This window comes from Octopus bimaculoides, chromosome 5, assembly GCF_046866305.1.
Source record: "Octopus bimaculoides isolate indiv1 chromosome 5, ASM4686630v1, whole genome shotgun sequence".
NCBI lineage: Eukaryota > Metazoa > Mollusca > Cephalopoda > Octopoda > Octopodidae > Octopus > Octopus bimaculoides.
The window spans coordinates 65095112-65110734 of record NC_142932.1 but is presented as its reverse complement, the minus strand read 5'-3'; the positions used below and the strand labels follow the sequence as shown (position 1 = coordinate 65110734).

The 15623-nt window shown below is 36.5% G+C and overlaps 1 protein-coding gene and 1 long non-coding RNA gene across 2 annotated transcripts in view; one reads left to right on the top strand and one right to left on the bottom strand.

The window, feature by feature from the left end:
• The window catches only part of LOC149135568 (uncharacterized), a 440654-nt gene that overhangs the window by 284764 nt on the left and 140267 nt on the right, over window positions 1–15623 (bottom strand). The gene's annotated exons all lie outside the window — the stretch shown is intronic.
• The window catches only part of LOC149135569 (myotubularin-related protein 13-like), a 223748-nt gene that overhangs the window by 70135 nt on the left and 137990 nt on the right, over window positions 1–15623 (top strand). The gene's annotated exons all lie outside the window — the stretch shown is intronic.

Sequence of the window (15623 nt, the reverse complement as noted above, 5' to 3'; positions counted from 1 at the left end):
ACTTTCCTGCTCTTTTCCTAGGATTTCTTACAGCACCAGTTAAGTTTTAATTGAAAATGAAAAAGTAATAGAGCTGACTTGTGAACCAATCTGTTGTTATAATCTATTTAAAAGTATCTCAGTATAGACTGTGTCTATCTGTCTGTCTACCTTCCTCCTTCCCTTCTTTCTTCTTCTTTCTGTCTTTCTTTTCCTTCCTTCCTTCTTTCCTTCCTCTGTCCCCCACTTCCTAGAAATATACAATACTATATATCATACTATTATATGTTTTATCCAGTTCTGTGATAATGCACACAAATTGCAGGTAATATGATATCAAATGACATGCAATTAGTGCTCAGGTCATACGTATCTAAGCTCCAATTTTAAAAGCAGGGCTGATGTGGTAGTTACTTTAATGAAGCCAGGCTATATGCAATGTATTGATCAAGCTGGTGTATGTAAAATAGAACAAAAGTATAGCAAGTATTGAGTCAAATTATAATATATTTGTACAACACAAAGAAAAACAGATGCGTAAAGGAGTATAAATAGCCGAGATCAGTAAAAGTTCCACTCTGGGAAGGGCTTAGTAGTTGCAATGTAAACAGGTAGGCTCTAGGAAGAGGGAACAGGTTGCCACAGAATTTGAATGCAGGCAACATGCTAAGAATTGCACCAATTATGCAACTATTCTTGAGAACCTCATGTAAGACCATGGAACATTCTTAACTATGATGTATTCAACAAACTAATTAACCTAGAGGAACTGCTATTCAATGTATTAGCATTGTTACTCCAATAAATATGTTTTTAGATTCAGGAGATGTCTAAGTAAGAGAATGGTTCAAAAGGGTTGATTAATGTGTACAGTAAAAAGCAACAAGTATTCTGGGCAAAATGCTTTCTAACTTCAAATTCCTCTGGGATTGACTTTGCATTTCATCCTTTCAGGTCAATAAAATAAGTACCAGTTGAGCACTGGGGTTTATGTAATCAACTTACCCACCTCCTCCAAAATTGCTGGCCTTGTGCCACAATTTGAAATCAGTATCTGTACAGTATTATGTTGAACTGCATATTAGATGAAGTAGAGTAGAGCCATTGAAATTTCTGGCCAATATTAGTTTGGAAGAAATAATAGATAAAAAGAGATTGATTAAAAGTTTATAGAATGGTGTTGGGGTTAATGTTGAAATTAGTATGTTGATATTAAGGAGATCAGTGCAGAAATTTGCAACTATATGAGATTAAATATAAAATAAAACTGCCAATAATGATGTACAACTGGAATAGTTCTATGTTATCTTGGAGATTTTAGCAGTAATTTTGTTGAAACATTTCTTCGACAAAATAAACTGGAGATAAAAAAAAAAAAAAAGGTTTTACATGTTAGGGTTTTTCACTTTGAATATATCCAAGGTCAACGGGGAGGGAAATATTATTACCTTTTATCCTTTACGTGTTTTAGTCATTAGACTGTGGCTATGCAGGGACACTGCTTTGAAGAATTTTAACTGGACAGTTCAACTCCAATACAGTTAAGTTATGGGAATGTAAACATAGCAACACTGGTTGCCAAGGTGTGGTGGGGGACAAACATAGATTCAAAGACGCACACGCACACGTCTTCTTTCAGTTTCTGTTTACCAAATCCATTTATAAGGCTTTCATTCGCCTGAGGCTATAGTAGAAGACACTTGCCCAAGGTGCCATGCATTGGGACTGAACCAAGAACTGTGTTTGGGAAGCGAGCTTTTTACCACACAGCCATGCCTACACCTATAGTATAACATGATATTTTACTTATTACTTTCATTAGGATTTTCCTACTAAACTGTTGTTAACACACTATAGGGAGTATCTATATAATGTAGACAGTGAGGTCTTTGTAGTATGTAGTCATTAGTACTTTATAGAGGGTGGGGTTCTATTGATACATTACAGGAGTCTATTGGTACATTACAGGGGGTCTGTGTCTACGCAGTATGTGGGGTTATTGATACATTATAAAGAGATAGGGTGGATCTGTGTAGTCTGTCATCTAGCTGATGTTCTGTTGCTAACCAATATAATTGATTGCTATTGGTCATCTAGAGCTGACCTATCTGATAAAAGAAATCAGTTAATATGATACACATAACTATTGTACTTCCAATTGTGTTATAAGTTTTTTCTCTCTGTTCTGGTATTTTATATTACAAGACTTATTCATTAATAAGCATTGTATAAAGTGAACAGCTAATTTCTTATTTATGATGACCATATTGCTGTCATTTGTTGTTGTTGTTGCCTGTGTATTAAAACAAAGAATTGGGCTAACTTTGTCACTAATGTGCAACATTTTCCTCTCTTCATATTCTATGCTTCTGTGAGAATTTCTTTCTTTCATTCAATTCCAATTTCCCTATTTGTGTGTGTGTGTATGTATTGATGTATGTGTTGACATATGTTTGAACATGTGTGTGTGTGTGTATATATATATATATATATACACATACACACACACACACACACAAATAGTGAAATTGGAATTGAGTGTGTATGTGTGTATACACACACACACACACACACACACACACACACAGACACTTTTTTATTAAAGCTGTAAAAGCATCACAAAAACTGCTATTCAGAAATTCATATTCCCGTTAATCAGACAGTTGTGATCAAGATTCTTGATCACAACTGTCTAACAAATGGGAGCATGAAACTCTGAGTAGTAGTTTTTGTGATGCTTTTGCAGCATTAATGAAAAAGCATATTACTCTACCATCAGTATTTGAGTACTATTGTGTTGAGTCATGAATAATTTCTGTTTTTCGGAAGTAAATTGTAATGATACATTTTGAACATCAGATGTTTAAACTGCCATTTTTAAAGATTTTCATCTGTCATTCAGATTTAAACAGTAAAAGCATGCACGTCATTGTTTGATATTAAATTTCACTCCCCTAAAATGGATGAACTGAAAGTGCATATTTGACGTGATGTTTAAGAATGGAAAAAACACCACAGAAACAACTAAGAAAATACACAGTGCTTATGGCAAAGGTGTCATTACTGGCTGGCAAGTGTGAAATTGATTTTCAAAGCTTTGTTCCAGAGATTTGTCATTAAGAAATCAACTCAGACCAGGATGCTCATCAGACTTTAATCAAGATGCTTTAAGAGAATTAGTGGACTTAATCCTCATAAAAGTACTCGGGAATTAACAGTTGACCTCAACACATCTCAATCTACCATCTGCTGCCACTTGGCAAAGATAGGAAAAGTTAGCAAGCTGGTTGTTTAGGTTACCCATACTCTTAGGGATAAGAATAGGGAAGATCACATGTCCATAGTAGCAAGTCTTCTTTCAAGGCAGAGAAATGACCCATTTTTCAATAATATCATTGCAGGTGATGAGAAATGGGTCTTTTATGACAATGGTCAATGCAAAAGGCAGTAGATGGATAAATCTACACAACCTACTTCAAAGGCTGAGTTCCACTGAAGGAAGGTTATGTCGTGTGTATGGTGGGATCACTGCAGTATTATTAATTTTGAGTTTTTAAACTGCGATCAAACACTAAATGCTAACTTATACTCTCAACAGCTGCAATGTGTGCATGAAAATCTTTTCAGAAACCACCCTGCACTTATCAATGCTTCACCAAGATAATGCAACACAACATTCAGCAAGAACCACACAGGATAAAATATTGGATTTGGGCTGGTCTGTTCTACCCCATCCACCATATTCACCAGACTTTGCACCAATTGATTTCCATCTTTTTTGCGTTTTATAAAATGCTCTAATGAAGAAAAAATTTTCTCATGAAGATCACGTGATGTTTATGGAAAGCTTCTCCATGTTGAAACCAGCTGAATTTTACTTGAGAGGAATCAAAAAGCTACCTGATGTATGACAAGAGGTCATTCAAAATAATGGCAACTATACTGATAATTGAAAATAATTCTTTGAAAGCTTTTTTTCATGAGAAAAGGTGTTTAACAAAATGGGAAATTATTTAGACTCAACTCAATAATTTTGTTTTTACATTTATATGCTTACTCGTGTGTATGTATGTATATATATATATATACTCTTCTCTACTGTTTTTTGTTCTGTGTGTATCAAAAATATCGCTATCAATCTGGAGTAATAATTTGTAGTTTTGAAATCAGTAGTTCTTTGACTGCTATTTCTGAATTCTCAGTATGTTGGAGAAGCAGGTTACTGTCAATCCCTATATATTTATGATTATAAATGTTTTTTACCGAAATGGTTTTTTCATACTGAGCTACCCGGCAAAATTGTTAATTATTAATTTTATTACTAATTGACGATTCCCTGCCCTGCATATCTATATATCTATATATATATATATATATATATATATATATATATATATATATACCCAATATATATATATATATATATATACCCAAAATACATAAGTCAGAAGATATTCAACAGGGAGTAAAGGAACAAGGAAGTGAATACATAAAAGTGCTACATCCAAAAGATTTAAAACTTAGACCAATTATAGCTGGCCCAGTATGCCCTACTCACCGTCTAAGCAATTTCATCGACATTCTTTTGAAGCCACTTTGTACATACATACCCAGTTTCATTCGAGATGACATCGACTTTTTATCCCATCTTCCCAAAACCACTGAAACAAATTCAATCCTACTGAGCTTCGATGTAGTAAGCCTATACACAAATATCCCACATGATTTAGGAATAAAGGCGGTTGAATACTGGGTAAACAAACACAGAGAAGCAATTCCCAACAGGTACACGGTGACATTTATACTAGAATCAGTGAGACTTATCCTGGAAAATAATACGTTCTTCTTCAATGGTAAGAACTATATCCAAATTAAAGGCACGGCTATGGGGACGAGGTTTGCCCCCGTTTATGCGAATTCGGTGATGGGTTACTTGGAACAAAAACTCTACCAGGAAATAGAGGAGAGATATAACACCGAATTTAGGAAGCTTATAGAAAAAGCATGGAAGAGATACCTGGACGATTGCTTCATAATCTGGACCAAACCTCAAAGCATTGTGGAAGAATTTAACACCCTCCTGAACAACCTACACCCATCCATCCAATTCACAAAGGAGATGAACAGTAGCAAATTACCATTTCTAGATATAATGGTAATTAAAAAGAACACCGCCATTACCACAGATATATATTACAAACACACAGACACACACCAATACTTGAACTTTAAATCGTGCCATCCACCCCATACAAAACGCAACATACCATACTGCCTAGCCAGGAGAATATGTACTATTGTAGAGGATATAGAGACCAGAAATCAATGCCTGATGGAACTGAAAGAATTTCTGGTGAAGCAAAAATACCCATCACGACTCATAGAAAATGGTATTCAGCGGGCTTCGAAAATACCCATACAACAACTGAGGACACCGCAAAGAAAAGACAAACAGGAAAAGATTATTCCATTTATAGTGACACAAAATCCATGCCACCAGAACATCTTTAATATCGCCAAAGCGAACTTACCGATCCTTGCACAAAGTAAGGAATTGAGAAATATCATTACAGAAATATCATTACAGTAAGAGGCAACCTAAGAACTTGAAAAAACTATTAACAAAGGCAAGGTTTGACCTCAGCAACAAAAATCAAACATTCACTGTATCCAAATGCAATGATAGCCAATGCGGCACATGCCGATCAATCCATACCGGCCCATATATGAACACAAAAACAGGGAAAATATTCACCAATGCGAACATGAACTGCAAAAGTAGAAATCTAATCTACTGCATCAAATGCCCTAATTGTGAAGAATTGTACGTTGGCCAGACAGGTAATGCACTATCGGAACGCTCACGGGTACATCGACAACAGATTAAAAACCCAGAAGTCCGCCAAATACCACTGAGTAACCATCTAGCAACATGTGGTCATCAAACTTTTATTATATTTCCATACCATAAACTTTACAACCGGAATGAAATTGAAAGAAAATGCAAAGAAAAGGACTTTATTAAGAAATTCAAACCCACTCTTAACAAACAATGATTAAATCCATCTTACTTGGGGTTTAAAAATCTTATCCCTGTAACCAAAACACAAAAAATCTCTCAGATATCATCATTTCTATAAATAGATTTGGCATCATTTCTAAGAACAGCCAAACACCTACTGGGGTTTAAAAATCTTATCCCTACAACCCACACAAAACAATAAATTAAAATATCATCATTTCTAAAAATAGATTTAACATCAATTCTAAAAATAGCCAAACACCTACTGCTGCCGTCCAAAGGAATTGGTATAAAAGACAGAAAACCAGCCAACTTATTACAGTCTGTTAAAGTCTGTCATACCGGCCATGACGAAGGGAAATAGCCCTGAAACTCGAGTCGCCTTTATATATATATATTTATATTTATATATTTATATATTTGATCCTTTATATTGAACACTCAATATTTCATCTACATTCAATACTTTCTTTCATGGTGCCATCCATTTTTATTTTATTTTATTTTATATTGTATATTGTATATCATATTATATATTGTATATTCCATATTCTATACCCCACATTAGTTCTGCAGGAATATAAATAAAACATAAAAAACAGACAGTGTTGGAACTCTTTTAAGCAAAATAATATATTCCTCTATACACAATCATACAAAAAACCCCACCTTTTTTGTATTTATTTTTACTCGTATATATATATATATATATATATATATATATATACTCTTTTACTCTTTTTATTCTTTTACTTGTTTCAGTCATTTGACTGTGGTTATGCTGGGACACCGCCTTTAGTCGAGCAAATCGACTAAAGCCTAGTACTTATTCTATCGGTCTCTTTTTGCTGAACCGCAAAGTTACGGGGACGTAAACACACCAGCATCGGTTGTCAAGCGAAGTTGGGGAGGACAAACACAGACACACAAACATATACACACACATATGTATGTATATATATATATATATATATATATATATATATATACACACATATATACGACGGGCTTCTTTCAGTTTCTGTTTACCAAATCCACTCACAAAGCTTTGGTTGGCCCGAGGCTATAATAGAAGACACTTGCCCAAGTTGCCACGCAACCATGTGGTTGGTAAGCAAGTTACTTACCACACACCCACTCTTGCACCTATATATATATATCATCATCATACGTCCGTTTTCCATGCTGGCATGGGTTGGATGGTTCGACTGGGGTCTAGGAAGCCAGGAGGCTGCACCAGGCCCAAATCTAATCTGGCACTCTGAGAGTGTAGTGGGTATTTTTTACGTGCCACCAGCACAGGGGCCAGAGGAGCTGGCATCGACCATATTTGGATGGTGCTTTTTACATGCTACCGGTATGGGGGTCACAACTACAATTTCCATTTGACTTGATTTTGATATTGCTGTTGATGTATATATATGCACATACATTCATATACATATACACACATGCAAATATATGTGCAGAAGCAGCTGTGCAATAAGAAGCTTGCTTCCCTACCACATGGTTCTGGGTTCAGTTCCACTATGTGGCACCTTGGGCAAGTGTCTTCCACTATGGCCTTGGGCCAACCAAAGCCTTGTGAGTGGATTTGGTAGATGGAAACTGAAAGAAGCCCATCGTATATATATATATATATATATATATATATATATATGCATTTGTGTGTCTGTGTTTGTCCCCCGACCATCACTTGGCAACTGATGCTGTTGTGTTTATGCTCCCCGTAACTTAACAGTTCGGCAAAAAAGACCAATAGAGTAAGTACTAGGCTTACAATGACTAAGTCCTGAGATTGACTTGCTCGACTAAAGGTAGTGCTCCAGCATGGCTGTAGTCAAATGACTGAAACAAAAGAATAAAAGAAAAGAATACATATGTGTGTATATATGTACGTGTATATGTACATATATATATATATATATATATATATATATATATATATATAGATAGATAGATAGATAGACAGGCAGGTTTGCACTGTTTCACCAAAAAAATAATTATAATTGTCACTAAATGTGACTAGGGTGTTAAAAAATACATACATTGCTCTAATGCTGTAGTTGATGCACATGAATGAAAACACATACACTAACAAGGACCATAATTGTCTGAAAAATACTGATTAGGAATTCTTAAGACTGACGCATCAGAAATTACTGGATGATTTAGCAATTCACAAATGTATATACACAAAATTAGTGTAAACAGCAGGCTGCAATGTTTCAACAAAAAGAATTATAATTGTCACTGAATGTGACTAGGGTGTTAAAAAGCACATTGCTAGAAATAAGAACTAAAATGCTTTAATGCTGTAGTTAATGCACATGAATGAAAACATATACACTAACAAGGACCATAATTGTCTGAAAAATACAGATTGGGAATTCTTAAGACTGACGCATCAGTTTCAGCAATTTCCTTTGCCATCATCAGTTAAGCCAGCTCGGTGTTTGGCTATTTCCGGACCTTTCTCTATTAACATATATGTTTTCATCTTCCAAATTCATGGATGATTTAGCGATTTGTTAATGTTCTTTTTTCTAGCAATGTAGGTGTTTTTTAACACCCTAGTCACATTTAATGACAATTATAATTCTCCTTTTTGGTGAAACATTGCAACTTGCTGTTTTCATTAATTTTGTGTATACATATTAGTGAATCACTAAATCATCCATTAATTTGGATGACAAAAATATATATACTATTTGAGAAACAGGCCTGGAAATAGCTGAACACCAAGGTGACTTAACTGATGGTGGCAACAGAAATTGCCAAAACTGACGCATCAGTCTTTAGAATTCTCTGTTGGTATTTTTCAGACAATTATGGTCCCTGTTGGTGTATACATTTTCATTCATGTGCATTAATTATAGCATTTTAGCAGATTTTTCAATTGCATGAACTAAAAGTTGGAGGGGGATGGGATAGACTACCTGTATCAACTTGCTCTTAAAGTAGGTAGTAATTTTACCTTGTCCTTACTCTTAGTGCAATTTTTTAAGAGTGCAGTTCGATTTTAAGTTATTTTTTCAAAGCTATAATGGAAGTGGCAAAGGAGCATATTTGGTATATTTTACTTTATGAATTCAATAAAAGCAACGATGCAATGGAAAGTGGGAGGAATATTAATGCAGTATATGGGGATCGGACAATAAGCATAAGCCAGTGTCAATAGTGGTTCCAGAAATTCTGAGCCGGAAACTACAGTCTAGAAGACAATACTGGAAGATCTGTAGAGCTTGATGAGGATCTCCTGATGGAACTAAATCCCATTGTAACTGTTGAGGAACTTGCAGAAAAGCTTGGATGTGGTCATTCAACCATTCATCGACACCGGCATACCATTGGAAAAAAGAACAAATTGGGTCAGTGGTTTCCTCACATACTTTCCAAGTCTAATCATGTGCAGAAAATGAATGTGTGCTCTTCTTTGCTGTTACGTATCACGAATGAACTTTTTTTGGACTGAATAGTGAGTGGTGATAATAAATGGGTTCTACTGGAGATGAGGAATTATGTACATTATTTACATTTGACAGATATTTGTCCTCATCTTGTTTGTTGTTAACACACCGTTTCGGCTTCATCAGGTGTCTTGGGGAAATTTCGAACCTGGGTTCTTGTTCCTAAGGTATTTTTCGATGTTGTTGTTGTTATTATTATTATTATTATTATTATTATTATTATTATTATTATTATTATTATTATTATTATCATTATTATTATTATCATTATTATTATTATTGTTCAGGTCACTGCTTGGAATTGAACTTGGAATCTTGGGGTTAGTAGCCCATGCTCTTAACCCCAAGATTCCGTATATTGGATAGCAAGCAGTGACCTGAACAATGATAATGATAACTAGCAGAGATACCCGGCGTTGCCCGTGTTACATGCAATTGAAGAATGAGAATTTTGTGTTATATTTTCTGTAAGGAACTGGAATACATATGATTCGAATTTCATGAAAATTGCACATAAGGGTTCTTTCCCTCTTTTACACACCCTAAAAAAACTCTAATCATGAGACATGTATCCCATACTATTGATCTTTATGCGCATATTCCAAAATTTCAGTCTTCTGGAACCTGTAAAAAGGATTTTGCTCCTGAAAAATGGAGCTCAAGGAGCTCTAAAATGTAGGAATGAAGGCCCCTATTGGGGGTGGGGGTGTTAATGTCAGCCACAGAAATTGAATTATTGGGAATGTTTTTAACTTGGGTCTTATAGTATGCTTGTATATATGTGAGAGTATAGTCTCACTTTTATAGTTTCAGTATGAAATTGAAAGTATTAAAGTGAAAGTATTTGAATTTACAGTAGCGATATGTTACTGTTTCACTTTTGACAGGTAATACTGAAATAGTGGAATAGTTTCAGTGTTAAAGTGAAAATATCTGACATTACAGTAGAGTGATGTTATTGTTTCGCTTTTGACACGTAATACTGAAATAGTGGAGGAGATATGATATTATTGTGGGCTCGAACTATGCAAGAAGTTAAAAATTTTTTTGGTCTAAGACACTACATGGACCCAAAAGGATTTTGCTCCTGAAAAATGGAGCTCTAAAATGTGGGAGTTAAGGCCCCTATTGGGGGTGGGTATATTAATGTCAAGCAGAGAAGTTGAATTGTTGGGAATCTTTTTAACTTGTGTGTAATATGTATTGTCTGAATTTCTTTGAAATAGGAAATATATGTATGTTCACTGGGTTTGTAAAAGAGAGCAAAGCTACAGGAAAGCCAAAAACGAATGATCATGATAATCAGTCAGCTACCCTAGCCTAGTCGTTACTACTCCCCAATGTAGGATTCCTCACCATACAGGTGACAGGCACAGCTGTAAGATGCATTACGGATCTATAGCAATTGTAAGGGCATGACCCAATTGAAATAACGTGTGACGCTTGGAGTAAAGGGAAATGAAAGTGTCGCCTCTGGAGTTTGCAAATGACCACTATACCGATAGGTAACTGTGCAGAAAAAATTTATAATTGATAAATGTCTCAGAACAACCAGTCACTCATCTGGGAAGGCCTTGAAATCAATGTTATCAACTGGGGACTATGTGTGTCACAGTGATAATAAAAAGACTCAAAGGAGGTCTGCAACGAAATAATTTTACTCAACACTTTGCAAGTGAATCAGTGGAGGCAAAGATGCATCTCATTTACTTGACAATTTATGCACCACATTGCAGAAATCACAATGTAAGTATACCTGAAAGGATAGTCTTACACTGTTGTACCGTTGAATTACAGATAATGCTCATCTGTTATGGTCGGGTGACCCTATAGCTTCCAATAGTACAACTGTATTCGTCTTTGCTTAGGAAAAATGACTAAATTATGGGTGTGAAGTCCCCATGAAGGGGTCTTTGTAAGTTCTAAGAAGAAGAAATTTTAGAAACATTACTTTATTTGTGTGTAATATATATGGTTAAAATTTCATCAACATCAAAAATATATGAATTTTCATGGGGATTATGGCCGTTATGCATAGAATATAATTTCCAAATTTCATAAAGATCCATTCAGTACTTTTGACGTAGTTTTGGATAAGAAAACAAATGGCTAATGTGTGTTTGTGTGCATGTGTATGTGTGTGTGTGTGATGGGTGTATATATGTATAGATATCTGTATGCATGTATATATATGTATATATGTGTACATATTACATGTACATCTATATATATATACATATACATGTATGCATATAGATCTATATCTATATCTATACATATACGTGTACATATACATCTATATGTAAACATATACATCTCTCTTTCTTTCTCTCTCTCTCTCTTTCTCTCTCTCTCTCTCTCTTTCTCTCTCGCTCTTTCTCTCTCTCTCTCCTCCGCCTCTAACATTTGTGCAGCCTGGACCAGGAATTCGAGACCCAGTCCCAGTATCTTGCTCGTCTGTTCATGCATCGAGGATACCCCACCCACCTTGTCCAATCCGCCCTTGCCCGCGCTCGTCGAATCGACCGCATCACCGCCCTCTCTCCTCCCCCACATCAATCCCCTAACCATACCCCCTTCCCACTCCGTTTCCACCCTGCCACCCTACCCCTTCGTCGGAGGATCCTACGGGCCTTCCGTCGCCTCCAGCTCGATCCCACCACCCACCCCATTTTCCCTAAACCACCCCTATCCTCTTTCAAACGCGCCCGCAACCTACGCGATCTACTGGTCCGTAGTACCTTCTCCTCTTCCTCCCTACCCCCACCCGGCTCCTTCCCGTGCTCCAGATCCCGCTGTCACACCTGCCCCTTCATCACCAACACTACCTCTGTCACAGGGTCGAACCTACACACTCTTCACATTCCACACAGTTTCACCTGCACCTCCTCCAACCTTATTTACTGCATCAAATGCAACCTATGCAACCAACTCTACGTGGGGCAGACGGGCCGCCGGCTGGCCGACCGTTTCACAGAACACCTAAGGGACGTTCGGCTAGGTTCGGACCCCACTGTCGCCCGTCACTTCCACTTGGCCAACCACTCCCCCTCTAACATCTCCGTTTTTGGCCTCGCCCTGCACCATGGGTCCACTCCCTCGTGACTCCACTTGGAACAGCACTATATTTTTAACTTTAGATCATCTTTCCCCTTCGGACTCAACACAGCCCCCTCCTCCTTATGACTCCCCCCTTTATGACAATGCAACACTTTTCTTTATTTATTATTCTTTTTATATATATATATATATTTTTTTTTTACCCCCTCCCTCCCATCCACTTTACATTATATCCATTATTCACTTTTTTATTACAATCACTACAATTTTCCACAATTTATTTCATCCCTTCCTACACGCACACATACCCACACACAAAAAATACACGCACCCATACACACACATGTAAGCACACCTACCCCCCAACACACCACACACACACAACACATATGCATGCACTTACACGCTCAGACTCGCCCACACACTTATACAAACACACATACACACACACGCTAACAATCATGCAAACATACACACACACCCAAGCATACACACCCTTGCACACATACACGTACACACATACACACACATGCACACATGCACACACACCTCTCACATACACAATACTCACTCACATACACAACACACACGCACGCACGAAAACATACACAATATACACAGACATGCATGCACAAAAAATATACACACACGGACACACACACGGACACACATACAGACACACATAAACACACACGCGCATACACACACACGCACCCGTACCTAACACTCACAACCCCACACACATCACAATCCCACACACACACACACACACACATACACACGCACACACACGCACACACACGCACACACACTTTTCACCAACACAACACACTCACATAGACACGCATACAATCACACACACATGGGCATAAACAACACATGCACATACAATAGCAAACGCACGCACACACACGTACACAGCAACGCACATATACACAACATACACATACACACAAACACACACGCACGCACAAAAACATACACATACACACACACGCACATACAAAATACACACACACACGCACACGTACCCAACACCTACAACCCCACACAAACTCACACACGAACACACACACATACTCAAAAACTGCCTGCTGACCCTCCACTAACCATTGTCCATAAGCACCCACTAACTATTCCTGCTGCTAATTCCTTCCACTACGTCACACACACACAAACACACAAACAGATAAACCACCAAACCATGCACACACACACACACACACACACACACACATTCTGTTATCACACACACACTCGCAGACTCTCGCGCACGCACAGATATTCACCTCCCTTTTTCACTCTCCTGTCTTAGAAAGAACTTTTCCCCCACCACCTCCTCTTCCGGTCCTTTCACAATGTAACCTCATGGGCATCGGTGCCATTTTCCTCTTCCTCCGTTTTTCCATTCTCCGAACTTTCTGTCTTTCTGACAAAGGGCTCCGCCCGAAACGTCATACTCTCTCTCCTTCCTTTCCCGAGCGTCCAATAACACTATCCGTATCACGTCCTCACTTTGTTGTTTTTTTGTTATTGTTTTTTGTGTTTTTTTAAACTTATATATATATATATACATACACACACACCATTAAAGTGAAAGTATCTGTCATTACAGTATCGAAATGTGATTGTTTCAGTTAGTGGAATAGTTTCATTTTTAAAATGAAAGTATTTGACATGAGTGTTTTTGTTTCACTTTTGACACGTAATACTTAAATAGTGGAGGAGATATTATGTTGCCGTGGGCTTGAACTATGCAAGAAGTTAAAAAATTTTTTTGACTAAAACACAACTGGAACCCTAAGTAAGTTATGTGTAAAATTTGAATGAAATTGGTTGCGTAGTTCTCGAGTTTTAGGGATTCACATACACACACACACACAGAGACAGACAGACAGACAGACACTCATTCTCATTTTTATATATATAAATAACATTGAAAAATACGTTAGGAATGAGAACCCAGGTTCGAAATTTCTCTAAGACGCCTGATGAAGGCTGGAGGGTATATCAGCTGAAACGTGTTAGCAACAAACAAGATGAGGACAAATATCTGTCAAATGTAAATAATGTAGAAATGGGTTCTCTATAAAAATATAAAGTGCCAAAGACAGTGAGTAGGGAGGGGAGAAATACCAGCACCCTAAGCTAAAGAAGGTTTTCAGTCACGTAAGGTGTTATCTGTTTGGTGGGATATGAAAGGTTTAGTCCACTTGAACTTTTAAATCCAAACCAAATGATAACAAAGGAGATCTACTGTGAGCATCTTGAGTGGCTTAAGTCGGCACTAGAACAAAAATGACTATTTTTGGTTTCAAGACGAAAGGTGTTCTTCCATCAGGATAATGTTTGGCTACATACAGCGAGGATGACATTCCAAAGGCTGAAGCAAACATTGCCACATCTGATCATCATTTATTCCACAGTCTTCAAAATCGTTTGGATAGAAAAAATATGAATTCTGTAGATGAGATCAGAACAGTTCTGGGGGAGTATTTTTCATCATGGACAAGTGAATTTTGGAAGAGGGTTCTTGCAACTCTACCAGATAGATGGAAGAGCATTGTAGTAAATAAAGGAGAGTATGTTTTAGATTAAAAAAGAACTTTATCTTAATTTTGAAAAATAAAAGAAATATAAAAACCCACATTATTTCTGGGATGATCTAATAGATAAGTAAATATGTGTGTGTGTGTGTATAATATATATATATATATATATATATATATATATATATATATATATATATATATATATATATATATAAGAATTTAAGGATTGGAGAAAACGCATGTTATAATTGCAATTATAACATGCGTTTTCTCCAATCCTTAAATTCTTAAATAAACTCAAATAACCAAAATTTCAAGGAGTTCCTGCTTTAAAAACAGGAACTAAACCACAGTTATTTTGTGTTCTTTGCTACATTGGTTTCTATTAACCCATTTATTCTATCAGAAGAATTTTTATTCATTAAGATAGAAGAAATACACATAAATATATATATATATATATATATATATATATATATATATATATAATATTATTAGGGACAAAATCCAAAATTACAGGTAAAAAACTCAATTAAAATC